Source organism: Ochotona princeps, chromosome 2, assembly GCF_030435755.1.
Source record: "Ochotona princeps isolate mOchPri1 chromosome 2, mOchPri1.hap1, whole genome shotgun sequence".
Lineage (NCBI taxonomy): Eukaryota > Metazoa > Chordata > Mammalia > Lagomorpha > Ochotonidae > Ochotona > Ochotona princeps.
The window spans coordinates 102,805,733-102,819,842 of NC_080833.1; positions in this window are offsets into that span (position 1 = coordinate 102,805,733).

Below are 14,110 nucleotides of genomic sequence, written 5' to 3' on the forward strand. Positions count from 1 at the left end.
GAGCAGGCGAGGGCCAAAGGAAATACACAAAAATGAAAAGATTACATCTGCTTTTATTTTTTAAAATTTATGTTTTCATAGTCCCCCATGAAAAAGAGTTGAACAACTAGCTGATTTCAAGTACTCAGAAGTTAAATACATACAAAGCAAAGAGGTGACTCCGACACACACACATACACGCACACACACAAATTAGAATAGATAGGCAGAAAACAAGAAGGAAAGCTTAGAACCAGACAGGAAACGGTCAGCGTATGGACACACACATACCTTACTAGGTAGGAAACAACGATTAGTTACTCCTCACTAAGGTATTGAAGATTTCTCTGCATACCCCTCCTAAAACTGTTCTGCACCTCAACTGTTGATATATGCCTTGTTAGAGTTATAACCCAGTTTAGACTATCCTAAAATCTGCCAAGTTCAGCAAAATTATGCTTCAACACTATAAACTGCTAAATACTAAAATAATAATAGATACAAGACAGCTGAATAGTACCCTATAGCCATTTTAAGGTGTATAGCAGCTGGTTGTGTATAAACTACAATTGAAATGTCGATGAAGTAGTCACAGGATGTGGTTAAGAACTTGCATTTTTTTAAAAGATTTTATTATTTTTGGAAAGCCAGATATACAGAGAGGAGGAGAGATAGAGAGGAAGATCTTCCATCTGATGTTTTACTCCCCAAGTGAGTCGCAACGGGCCGGTGCGCGTCAATCCGAAGCCGGCAACCTGGAACCTCTTCCGGGTCTCCCACGCGGGTGCAGTGTCCCAAAGCTTTGGGCCGTCCTCAACTGCTTTCCCAGGCCACAAGCAGGGAGCTGGATGGGAAGTGGAGCTGCTGGGATTAGAACCGGCGCCCATATGGGATCCCGGGGTGTTCAAGGTGAGGACTTTAGCCGCTAGGCCACGCTGCCGGGCCCAAGAACTTGCATTTTTTTTTTTTAACATATTGGTTACTCAATACCATGTCAAATAATTCCATAATGTTGTAAATTGTCGTTGATGTTATGTTGTGGCTTTTAATTGATCGGGATGATATTCTGCCCGCTCTGCCTTCAGACCAGAGATGGTCTCCCCAAGAAACTGTTGAATTTTTCTGGACAATAAGATGCTGGACTCTCTGCTTGATATACTCTTGCAGTGAAAGAATCTTGACTGAATTTGAAATGTAATACAGCAACAAGGTGGAGGAATCCACCATGGGGGGAGGGTATGGGGAGGGGTGGGGGAATCCCAGAGCCTATGAAACTGTGTCACGTAATGCAATGTAATTAATAAAACATATAAGAAAACCAGATTCACAAGCCACCAAACAAGCAAACAAAAAGAGGTGACTCCAGTGTTCCACATGAACGCTAATTGGTCTCCCAATTGTTCCACCTCCAGTCCAGCCCTCTGCCAATGCACTGGAGAAAGCAGCAGAAGGTGGGCCAAGTGCTTAGGCTCCTGCACCCACGTGGGAGAGGGGTGTCCACCTGAAGCCAGAGGCCCGAGAACCAGGGGAGCTAGCAGTGGCAGCCTCAGTCCAGGGCAGGAGCAGAGAGCTGCCCCAGATTGGGCCAGCAAGAAGAGAAAGAGGGGCGTTCCCCTTGCCAGCTCAGGCTCTCCAGGAATCAGATGCTCCCCTGGGCGGGCAGTCCACTGGGCTGAAGCCACAGCTTGAAGCACTAATCTCACCCAGACACATCCCAGAGGGCTGCGCCATCAGGTGGGCTGTGGCACAGGGAGGTAACACCAATCGTGTGCCTCATCCCACCGGGTGGGAGTTTGGCCTGTTGGTGAAGTTGCCAACATCACATTGTCAGAGCCCTGGTCCAGCTGCCAAGCCCAAGCTGCAGCTATCACAGCAGTGATGGCTCAAGCAGTGGCATTCCTGCCACCCACATAGGAAACATAGATTGAATCCCTAACCCCGAGCTGTTGCGGACATTTGGAGGGGGAACCAGCAAATGGGAGTGTTCTCTCCCTCTCCCTTCTCACTCTTCCCCCACCCACCTGCTCATCCTCCCTCTCAAATACATTTTCAAATACTTTTAAAAAATCGTATAACTTAGTCCATCTCAGTTTTTGCTGAAACTGAATATACACGAAATCAATTCAGAAAGACCCAAAGAAAGATGATCAAGACGAGGGGTGGGTGTTTAGTCTAGGTGTTGGCAAATTCATGGCCCAAACTGGGGTGCCTGCCGCATCCCACCCCCACCTGCTTTGCATGTCAGACACAAGCAGGCAGCAGAAGGCCGTCCCGCAGACCCTGAGGAGAGTCATTCCCACTCCGGTCTCTTCCTTCTCTCCCAACCCTTGTAGTGTTGCCTGGACTTGAGCCTGGCGTCAACGGCTCACATGGTATGTATTCGTGGGTACCTGGCGTCTTTCACTGACAGGTGCAGATTCACCTGCATTTTCATAGGAAACCTAAGGGAGAGCCACTCCCACGGCTGAGAAGTTTCTCAAGCCAGAAAGGGTCACAGCTCTTCTCCCTACTCTGTCATGGAATCCAGCCTCTGCAGCCACGCTCCCCCGAGGGCTGTCCCGTCTGGGTCCTCCCACCACAGCCCCTCAGTCACAGGTAACCAGCTGAGGCCACCTGCTGGAGGCATCGCTGCACGGGGCTTCCCACCCAGGGGCTCCAGGCCCAGCGTCCTGGACCCAAAGAACACTAAACAACTCCAAGTGACCTCTGGAGATTCCTGGGAGCTTTCTGCCTCCTGTGGGGAGGGGGATCAGCTTCCTCCCAGGTCATTTGTATGCACCCCGCCCCGAGCCCTTGCTGTTGTAGGGTGGGGGATTTGGGGAGGTAGCTCTTGAGTCCTCGCTTCTCCTGAACGGGAGCTCGAGCTCGGAGCCCTCTTGCCCTGGAGCCTTGAGAGCATCCTGAGCCGGAGTAGATGCCTGCGTTGTTTAGAGACGGCGCCTCCGGCTGACCCGTGGTCTCCGCCAGGGGGCAGAGGTGAGCACCTGGAGCGAAAGTTGCTCCAGGGAGAGGAAGCGGAGAGCCACTCACCTGGGGAAGGTTGGGGCTGGGGTTCCTGGATTAATGAGGAGGAGCCCTGCTCCCTGACATGGTGGGCACTAAGCAGTCCCAGGGGGAACAGGCTCTAAGAGCCATGGCCTCGGGAACCACACACAATGATGGCCAACCTGAGCTCAGCAGGGTTGCCCTCCAGCCCCGACCAGGGTCCCACCAGCAGTGGGTGAAAGCCACAGGCCTAAGCTCGGAGCACTCAGGGTTGCATTAGATGCCGCAGGGAACCAGGTACCGGCTCCTCAACCAAACTTCAGGCCCTCACTGCCCAGCGCTCAGGCTGATGGGCACCGAACGCAGCTGGCCTAGAAAAGGAACCATGGTGCCACTCTTGGAAGTCAGACGCAGTTCAGTCATCCTGTGTTCTGCATCCTAGCAGCAGAGACCAAGCTCACGCTGAAGCCGCCGGGTCGCTGACCTTGGCAAAGAGCTCCTCCTGGTGGAGGTGACCTTGGCACGGCTGCTGCCAGGATAGACGTGTTAATTAATTAATACCTACGAATGAAATGATCTCAGGCTCTCATCAGCTTTAAGTCTCTTTTTGCTCAACCTTGGAGCAACGAAGTCAACAGCATCTCAGAACTATCCAAACCACTTGAGCAGTACCCTTGGAGCATGTGCCACGTCGGGGACCCTGGGATGACATTGGGTGACTGTCCTCCACCCCTGGATACTAATGTGGTTGGGCTTCTGGAAGCATTGCTCTCCCCTCTTCCCCACTTTCTCCAGATACAGGAAGAAAACAAGAGATTGGAGGCAATTGTCTCAGCCACTGTCCCCCATTCTTTGGCCTTTCCCACCTTAATCTGTATCTACATAGGCATACATCCTTCTCAACTGTGTAAGCATCATCAAAAACAAAATACATTTATTATTAAAAACACAAGAAAATATTTATTTTACTCTTATCTGAAAGGTAGAGTTACACAGAGAGAGGGAGAAAAATCTTCTGCCCTGTGGTTCACTCCCCACATAACCACAACAACCAGAGTTGGGCAGGTCTGACCCAGGAACTTCTGAGTCTCCCACGTGGTGGCAGAGGTCTGAGAACTTGGGTCATCCTCCACTGCTTTTCCCATGTGTGGTTTGGGTGTGGCACCTGTGGTATGTATGGTGTGTGTCTGTGCGTCGTGTGTGGTGTGTGTCATGTGTGGTCTCTGTGTGCTGTGTGTCTGTGTGTCGTGTGTGGCACATGCGGTGTGTGTATGGTCTGTGTATGTGGTGTCTGTGTGTGATATGAGTGGTGATAGCTTGTGGCATGTGTAGCATGTGTGTGCTGTGTGTATGGTGTGTATATGTGCTGTGTGGCACGTGCGTGCAGCCCTGGGCTGACAGAGCCCAGTGGGACCCCTTTTGTCCTGGCCCCTGGCTCTGTGAGGAGAGGCGCTGCTGCCTTGTCCTGGCTGGTGCAGACAGGACATGGGCTGGGTGCCCCTCCCCCGTGCACCTGAGTGACCTGCTTCCAGCACCCTGGGAATGCTCCGGCCACCCATGTACCCTGAAGACCCGGGGCTTTGGGTCTCAGGTGGGCTACATGTTTATTCCCCCAGAGCATCAGGGCAGAGAGAAAACGAAGCCTGCCATGATGGACGCCTGTGGACAGCGCTGTTGGTTTACACAAGCTGCAGCCAGAGTTGGCTGGAGAATTGTGATCCCTTTAATGCACTGTAACCAGTGTGCCTGCTGTCCGTGTCCGGCGCTTTAATCAAACCTGTGAGGAGTACTGATTTTTTAAATTTTCTGTGTAGAATGAGAAGACAGAGTTAGGTGCAGGAGTGAATGCAAAACTTTCCCTGATTGCCACTGCTTCCAGCTTACTGCATCCTGTGGTTTGCAGTTTCAGTCTGGGGTGTCAGGAAGGCTGGGAGCAGGAAGCAGAGTGAATAACAATGAGGGAGATTGAAGCTAGAGAGGCAGCCAGGGCGTGGGCAGATGGGCTGCATGAGGGAGGTGCAGAGGTGCCTGGGGCTGTCGGAGTGGTGGAGTGTGGATGCCTGTGTCCTGGAGACCAACACAGAACACCACTACCCCCACACTCCACGGCAACCCCAATGCCCACCGCCCAGGCAGCGCCACCCCACACACCAATGCCCACCGCCCAGGCACCAACTGGAGCTGTGTCTCCTTAGCGTTTGTAAGGCTGTACTCCTGAACTGCTTGTCACTGGTGAGTAGGCCCCAGTGGTGCTGTGCCGTGGGGAGCACACCAAGTCTTCTGGTGGATGGAGTCCTTCTCTGGGCAGGCCAGGCCCTCGACTGTGCCCGCTCCTTGGCAAGCAGAGATGCACCTCACAGTGAGAATAAAGGACAGGAAGGAGCTGTTTGCTTTGCAAACATAACTGCAAAACCTCATTGATGTTTTGAAGGGTATTGCACTGGATATATGGGCACAGCGTGATAGTGTCTTTTTAGAGTTCTATTATGTTGTTTATGGTATATATGATGTCCAGGATTTCAGTTGTGTCTAGTGGAGTAGGGGAAAGTGTTTTAGCTTCTCAGACAGGAAAGAAAATTAAGTTATTTTTGGGCCTAGCCTGATGGAAGATCAGGCTAATCCTGTTCCTGTGTCCCTGGCATCCATGAGTGCACTAGTTTGAGTCCCAGCTGCTCCACTTCTGATCCAGCTCCCTACTATGACCTGGGAAAGCAGCAGAGCATGCCTCAAGGCTTTGGTCCGCTGCACCTATATGGGAGTCCCAGAAGTTCCTGGCCCCAACTTCCGATTGGTCCATCTCTGGCTACTCCATCTGGGGAGTGAACCAGCAGATGGAAGGCCTCTCTTCTCTGTGTCTCTCTCTCTCTCTTTTTCAAACAAACTAAATAAATCCTTTTTTTTTTTAAGTTATTTCAGTTTTCCACTACAAGAGAAAAATCTTTATTTCACATTCATTGTCTTGAAAACTTTAACTGGATAAATAAGTCTAGGATGCCAATTTTTTTTTCTTTAAAGATGGTGTCCCATTATTATTTTCTGTTGACACATTTGTGGTCATCTTTAACCTTTGCTCCTTTCAATGTAATTAGTTGCTCTTCCACTAGCTACTTTTATATTTTGCTTTACTAGATGTAAGAAGATTTGCCATTGTGTTTTTCTGCAATTCACCATATGCTGCTCATTTATTAAAGTCTTTTTTCTCTGTCTTGTTTTTATGTAGTTTCTATTCTTATGTTAAGTGTAGCTTTTTCCTTTGCAATATTACTGTAATGTTTCTCTGAAGCAGTGTGTTTTTCTTCTCATGATTTATAGTTTTAACCTCTAAAGTTCAATTTTATAAAGTCTTTTTTATGAATCTCTCAAAGTTTCTACTCAGCAATGTTTACTCTTTATTCCAGATTTTTGAACATACAAAATATAATTATAACTGCTCTAAGGTCCTTTGTCAGTTATTTTTATGTTTTACCAGTTCTGAGTCAAATTCAATTGCGGTTTTTAGGAGAAAAGAGTTTTTCCTGGTTTTGTTAAGTTGGGTGTCAAACATGGTGAACTTTGTCTTGGTTGTGGCTGATTAGATTGGATCGTATCAATCATTCAGGGCAATTGCCCCAGCTCAAGGCCAATTGATTAACAACCTTAATTTTATTTGAAATCTTGGTTTTCCTTTGGCATGTAACCTGACATATCACATATTCTGGGAGACTGCACGTAGGCATCTTTGGAGGCCCATTATCTTGTCTACTACTGGTATTTATTGGTCTAAAAACCTGTTTCTATGCTCCATGTCCTCAACTCAGACTGAACCAATGGCCCTGGTCCTCCAGAACTTGGAATTAAAATAGCTTTTCTATGTTACAGTGACACACAAAGAACTATGAAAACATTTGAGGGGTTGGCTCCATGGTATAGTAAGTAAAGCTGCCATCTGCTGTGCTGGCATCACTTTCGGGTGCTGGTTAGAGTCCTGGCTGCTCCACTCTGATTCAGTTTCCTGCTAATGTGCCTGGGAAAAGTAGTGGAAGACAGCCTAAGTGCTTGGGTCCCTGCCACCCATGTAGGAGACCTGGGAGAAGCTCCTAGATCCTGACTTTAGATTGCCCAGCTCTGGCCATTTGGAGAGTGAATCTGCAGAATGAAGACTGTGTGTGTATGTCTCTCTCAAATAATAAAAGAACCTGAAAGTTATTGTCTCATATGTATGCATTTTTAGAAATATAATCAGGTTCTAGATAGGAAGGTACATCTGGTCTCTGGGCTCCATCTTGACCATCCTGAGAACTTCTGACTGGATGACAAATATTGTGACTGTTGACATTGGAAAGTATTGGTTATTTTTGTTTTCCTACAGGTGTACTTCAGTTTTGTTCTGTCAGATGAGTAGTTCCTTGGAAATCATCTTCAATATACAGCTCTTTTAGTTACACTGGTCCACATGACTCCAATATTGAACAAGTGTTTTGGGAACACACACTTCACTCAAGTCCCCTTGCTCTTGTTAATCTTTGTCACCTTTGTCATAGGTCTTCGGGGGATTTGGAATGGCCTGTAAGGCTGCCATGTAGCCCAGACCTCAGTGTCCTCTGGGGAAAAACGGTTGTTCATCTGAAGTCTCACAAGTTGGCACCTCATCCCTCCATCACCACACATTGCTGGGGTCCGTGCAGTGGGTGTAGATGACACACAGGTGTGAAGAGAACAGCTCTCCTGTGTGGCAAGGCCCAGGGGAGCTTCCAGCTGTTAGGCAAGGCCCGGCGGAAGTCTCTCTGACCACCTTGACACTGTTTCACCCCCTGGATGCATGGACACTCAAGCACCCCACTAAGATTTCTGTGATCTATTGAGGCATTGTTTGCCCCGTGAGATGGCTTTTGCCACCAACATGAGCTTAAGAGTTAATGTTATTGATAATGTCTTGGTGAGTGGGCCTTTAACTGCGCACAGGAGTACAATTAAACCCATGCCATATCTGGATACCTTATTGTGTACCTACCCATTGCCCTAAAATCAGGCCCAGACATATAGCATGCCTTCTGGGAAATGGCTTAATAAGAATTTTACAAAGTAATGAAAGTGATGAGCGTGAGAGCTGAAACTGCTATGGCAATAAATATAGTTATTGTTATCTCAAAGGCTAGCCTGTCTTTGCAATTTTTTGGAGCATAGAAAATGTAATTGTTTTAGCCGCTTTTATAATTTTTAGCTAGAGGAATTAAGAATGCTTTTATTAAAGAAAAATGCTTTTGATTATTGTCTCATTGTTTATGGGGTTGTAGAGTCTGTAGTTGTAGGGGGATTTTATATTTGAAATTTTTGTTTTGGATTTTAGGTTTTTTCCCTTGTAACCTATTTTCCCATTAAATGATGGGTAAATTATAGAAGCAGAAATGTGGTGGGAATGTACTACTAATTAGCAGATAACCGCATGTGCCTTGGCCTTGGAGTCCTGGCTGTCGCTCCATGGCTACTGTTGAAGAATAAATAATGGCTTGCTTTGAAGAATATGAATACAGTATTTTGCAGAATTATCTTTTGGGACACCTGCTTAGCCTTGAAGTGCAGACGGAGTGACCAAATGTCTGTACATGCCCCTTAGTCTTGAAATAAAAATAGAATAATTAGTTGCTTGTGCAGAAGCTTGTGAGGTGTCTGAGTAAATAAAAAGGACAGCTTTTTCTTGGGCTGTTGTGAGAACGCACCAAGTGTCAGTGTCTGTGTCTTTCTTTATCACTGACTCCACGCACCCTTCCCGAGCTCCGAACTCGGCTAGAGCTGGACTCCGGCAACACATCATTAAGCTTGTAGGTTTCTTTTTATCTCCTCAGATGCCCAGTCTGGGCAAAGGCCCCTGCCCATTCCCCTATGCCCAGTATCAGTACACACCCCCAGTGGATAGGAGGGCACCTTGAACAGGTCCACCTCCACTCCTGAACTTTAGTCCATCTAGCCCTCATTGCTGCCACAGCTCCCTGCTGCATCTACATACGAGAACTCACTTCTCAATCCTCTCTGAGCTTGCTCTGGCTCTTGATCTAACTGTAATGCCTTTATATCACCACACTTCAAATGTCTTTACATCACTCTCCCAGACAACCTACAGATTGCAGTTCACCTTATGGGGTGAATAAAGAAACACTCTTTTTCTCAAATCAGCACAAATATTTCCAAAAACTCAAAATATCCTTATCCTATCTGTGACCACCAGAAATACTTTTAATGTATTAGTGTTGTTTAAAAGGCAAAACCCTAAGTCACTATTTCACTACAGCAAGGCCTGGAACACCTTGGCCAGACCAAACCTAAGAAGCAGGGGTTCTATCTAGGTCTTCCATGTGGGTGTAGAGGCCTAAGCCCTTGAGTCATTATCTGCTCCCTCCTAAGCTGGAATCAAAGAAAAGCCTTGAACCCTGGCATGATGGTACGGGATGAAGGCATCCTAAGCAGCACGTTAACCCCTATAACACCCACCGATAAATATCTTGTAAGAGCCTGAGTTCAACATTCACACTGTAATTGTGACTCAGAGCTTTTCTAACTGGTAACTGAGGTATGAGAAAATAAGAGTTTAGAGCTGTAGGTGATAGTGTGTATTAGTTGGCTTGGAGTCAGAATCGCCTGTCAGTTCAAGATGCCATTATATAGGTCCACTGCAATCTCCATGTCTCTTTCAGCCGCTCAGTGTCCTTCCCCGAGTTCACCATAAGCTGTCACTAACAGGAGGGTTTTGGAATTACTTTGTAGTAGAAATTGAGAGTTCCATGAAAACCTACTGTCTATTTTAAAATATCATAACCTGTAGACCTTAGGCTCTCTGCCCTTGGGCAAAGAACTTGTGCTTGTCCTCTTCCCTAGGTAGTCAATGCAAAGCCCCCTCCAGAGCACAACAGAACACCTGAAAGATGCTAATCATTAGGAAGGAACTGCACATCTCTAAGAGCCGTGGAGCCAGGGAATGTGTTAGGGGTAAGAAGGTGGTATCTAAACATGTACGTGCTTCTGGATACACAGTGGACAGGAAGAACAGAAAGATAGGGAGGGCTCCACAATGTACCTGAAATCAACGGTGTCATGAGTAACCGTCAATGCAGGGGAAAGGGAGAATTGGAAGAAACAAAACAAAGACCTCAAGACAAGCGAGTCAGAAATGTTATAGAAAGTACATGCCCACCCATGCCTGGGACCTGATGAAATCCTGTTGCCACTTGGTTGCTTCAGTGATGAGAACACACAACATTCAGACGACTTCCTCTTGGAGGCTGAGTCATCATACCCACCTCTGCCCAACTCCAGCCTGCAAGCAATCTCTTGACCTGATATCAAGGCTCCATGTTAACTGTTCCGCTCCACTTCTACTATAGCAGGTCTCCCTTACATGTCTGTCTTACATCTCCACTCTCTTGCTAAATTCTCCACTCTTCTCATGGACTGGGTCACTCTCACTGCCAACTCTATTCTCTCCTAAACAAAGTTCAATTCAGTTACCTCTCTGGAAGAGTTGACACTGAAGAGTTCAGTTGTTTTAGGAACAAAAGTCCAAAGGCCCACTACTAAAAGCCATGTGAGATAAAGGAACAAAAGACAACAATCACCCAGGACAATTATGGCCCTTAATGAGCCCATCTGGGGACAGTGATGGGTTGTCAGAAGGAAGTATATGATGTTTTCTCATATAATGAAGTACAGTAAGACATTTCAAAAAGCATATTCACATATTTCACAGAAAGTGGAATTAAAAGATAGTATACATTTTTCTATGAACTTGTGGGGAACTCATACAATCTGACAGAAAAAGAAATGGAGGTGGTTTAGGACAGGGGTTCACAGGACCACATGTGTATTAGAATCATTATGGAGACTTAAGAATTGTAGATGTCCAGACACCATAGTAGAGACTTCCACCTAGTTGGGGTGGCAAATTTTTAGATTTTGTGTCTGCCCCGGCAAACAAATTTGGATAATATAATCAATGACCATAAACAACTCAAATATTATTGCTGTATAACACTTTATTAAACAATTCTGTGGGGAAGAAAAACACACCATTTCTGTATGTGTCACATCACACAATGTTCGGGCATGTTTGAGTCCAGTGACAAACTACACGTAGAGAAAAACTTCGAAATCCATACTTGTGTACCACTCCTTTGTGAGATCTTGAAGAGCAGCTCTGTACCTCGACTAAAGGTTATAAGAAGCACCGTTTAAAGGCAGACTACTCCATATGTAATTACCTTCAAGTTACAGTTCTGTCCCCATCCACTTTTATGACATTTACAGAGCTGCACTCATTCAAAATGTTTTTGTATACTACTAGTCAACATCCTCCAATCAGCCATCTCGCATATGGGACCCAGTGCAGAATAAGGACTATCAACAATAAAGAGCTCTGAGTGTCCTTAAACCACAAGCTGAGCAGGGTAAGTGTTTTGTAGAGAGCAACAGAAAACAATTTGGACAATTAATACCTAACAGAGAGCTTAATGTAGGAATTCTAGCCCACTTAACCTGACACTTAAAAAACCCATAGTGTTTAGTCTTTTACACCAATCTTACTGCAAAAGTATACTGTGCTATCCACACAATGAATTCAAGTTAACTCCAGCTAATATTGACATTATGGAAAAATTTAATATTTAATGACAATAATTCCCTTCAAAGCACAATTGAGGAAAAGCAAATGAAGACAAATCTCAAATCCGAATCCTAGAGAGAGTCCATCACTCATCACTAAAAATTTGATTCTACAAGTAACCAACTTGATGTGTTTTCTTTTTTGTTTTTCTTTCTTGTAATATGAAGTAGATTTGGGCTTTTATCCCTGAAAGTTTTGAGTTCATTGAAGACTTCTCAGTCCTTCAGTCTCAAAGTGTGACAGGCATTCAGGGGAGACAAATATCTAGACTCATAAAAGTTCTGAAAAATGTTAACCCTTAATACTCCCAGATCTTCCATTCCATGGGTAACTGTAGTGAGTGACCTCTGGCAGAAGGCAGCAACGACTTGGCTTTAAGGCCAGACCAGAGTGCTATAGGAACAGATGGAACATTTGCTCTTAAGCCCATGTCCCAAATCACTAGAACGTGAAGATGTCTAAATCTCTGACAATAGAATGTATTTCAAACACATAAAAACATAAGACTATTGCATATCATTTTCAGTTGAGGTTGAAATTTTAAAAGCCCTATTTCCCCCCAGTAAAGCAGGGAATTCTACCATAAATACGTCTCCTTCATTTACAAACCTAGCCTAGAGGTATCACTTCTTTCCGAACAACTTCATTTTAGCAGCATGCACGGAGTACTGACACTTCCCAGAGGTTTCATCTCAGGTCTTTTAGATCTTAAAAAAAAAAAACAAAACCCTAGAAATAAGTGGAGGAAAACAAATAGCCTGACTGAGAGGTTCCTCTCAAGAACTTCCTTTGGATTCTCCTTCAGCTGTTTTTCTATCATATATTTGAACATATGCGGAAAGAGCCAACCTTTATTGACAACTCATCCTGTCTACAGTGGCAAAATCCCTTGCCGCTCTAATCTTAAAGCAAACTAATAACTATAAAGTGGAGATGACTCACCTGTGTTTTAGGTAATGTTTGACTTTAGACGCTGCAAAGTCTGCCTGCCACACCACGCTAAAGCAGGGTGCAGAGGAAAGGGCAGGAGCCAGGAGCAGGAGGCAAAGGGCAATGTGTGACATACTAAGTTTTGTACAGTGGGATGTGAGGACACCAATCCTATACACCTCAGGTAATGTTTAGGAAGAGTACATTTTTAGTTCTGAAATACCTACTAAAGCTTTATTTTCACAAGATCATCCCTCAATTCAGTCTTTCGTTTTCCCATAACTCCAAAACCACATCAGTAATTTTTACATATCAACCTTCCTTAAAGGCTATTTTTTTTCTTTGTCCATTCTGCGAGCTGTCATTCTCGGAAATGCCTATAGCAAAAAAAAAAAAAAAAAAAAATCTTAAGGCTTAAAAATTTTTTTTGCCTTTATTCATTTCCAAAATCTATCATGCTCTCTTCTGTAAAAAAAAATAAATAAATAAACTGTCGCTTTAATTAGTCAATGTAAAAGGATGAGTGAGTTGTACTTGTAGCCATTTTCCTCCCTGCCCTCTTACCTACATAAGTTTCTTGGACACAGACCAAGACAGTGGTACAGTGCTTCTTAGGACCACAGGGTGTATCAGTAGCATAGACAGGGACAGTGTTGAATGAGTCATAATGTGGCTCCTCTTAACCCATCCCCTTCACCCTTCACCAGCTGGGAGGCTCCCCTTTCACATCCGGCCAAGGGATTACCAGATCAGTTCCAGATCAGAAAGATCTGAATGTCACCCAGAATGCACAGAAGCCTTTGGTCTGAGAGAAGCTGAAAAGATCTCTTTCCCAACTCCACTCTACTGATACACCTATAACGGAGTAAAAGTGTTACCATACAAACACACAGAATTACATTTCAATACCATTGACAGGAAAAATAAAAACAGCACAATCCTTCATGTCACAACCAAGATTTTGAATCTTCCTAAGTGGCCCACTTAGCTAATGGGTGTGAGAAAACAACAAATTTGTAGTATAGCTGAAGACTATTCAGAACCTGAGAGTTGGTTAGAATAGGATTTGGCCTGGGTTTTAAAGTGGCGTACCCAATCCAAGTTGTTTCAACCATACAGGGTTCTCCACAAAGGCCTTTTGCCAGAAGTGGCCTTGGATGGCTAATGCAGTGCCTACCCTCAGCAGTTAGACACCAATGTACCCCAAGAATTTGCATTCTCAGCAAACCCACCACCTCACAACTGGGATCTAAGAGGTCTCCATACTGTGCTGTCAGCATTGCACAGGAGAAACGGGAGGTAGCTAAACTGACCTGTATGGGCCCTCTCAGTGTGGCTGGGCTCATCTTAGCAGTCAAGGAGTCTCTTGATCATCAACAGTTTGGCCTCCTTCTGTGTTGAATGCTTGTCTTGCATTTATCTGTAAAATCGAAGAGTCACAGGTACTTGGAAAAAAAAAGTTTTATCTTTGAGCCTCAAGAGTGGAATGGACAGCCACTTTTCAATCCATAATGAAGATTAATGACTCACTTCACTGCCAAGCATTTCTTAAAAAGGAGAGGCAGAAGAACAAATGATCTTAACACT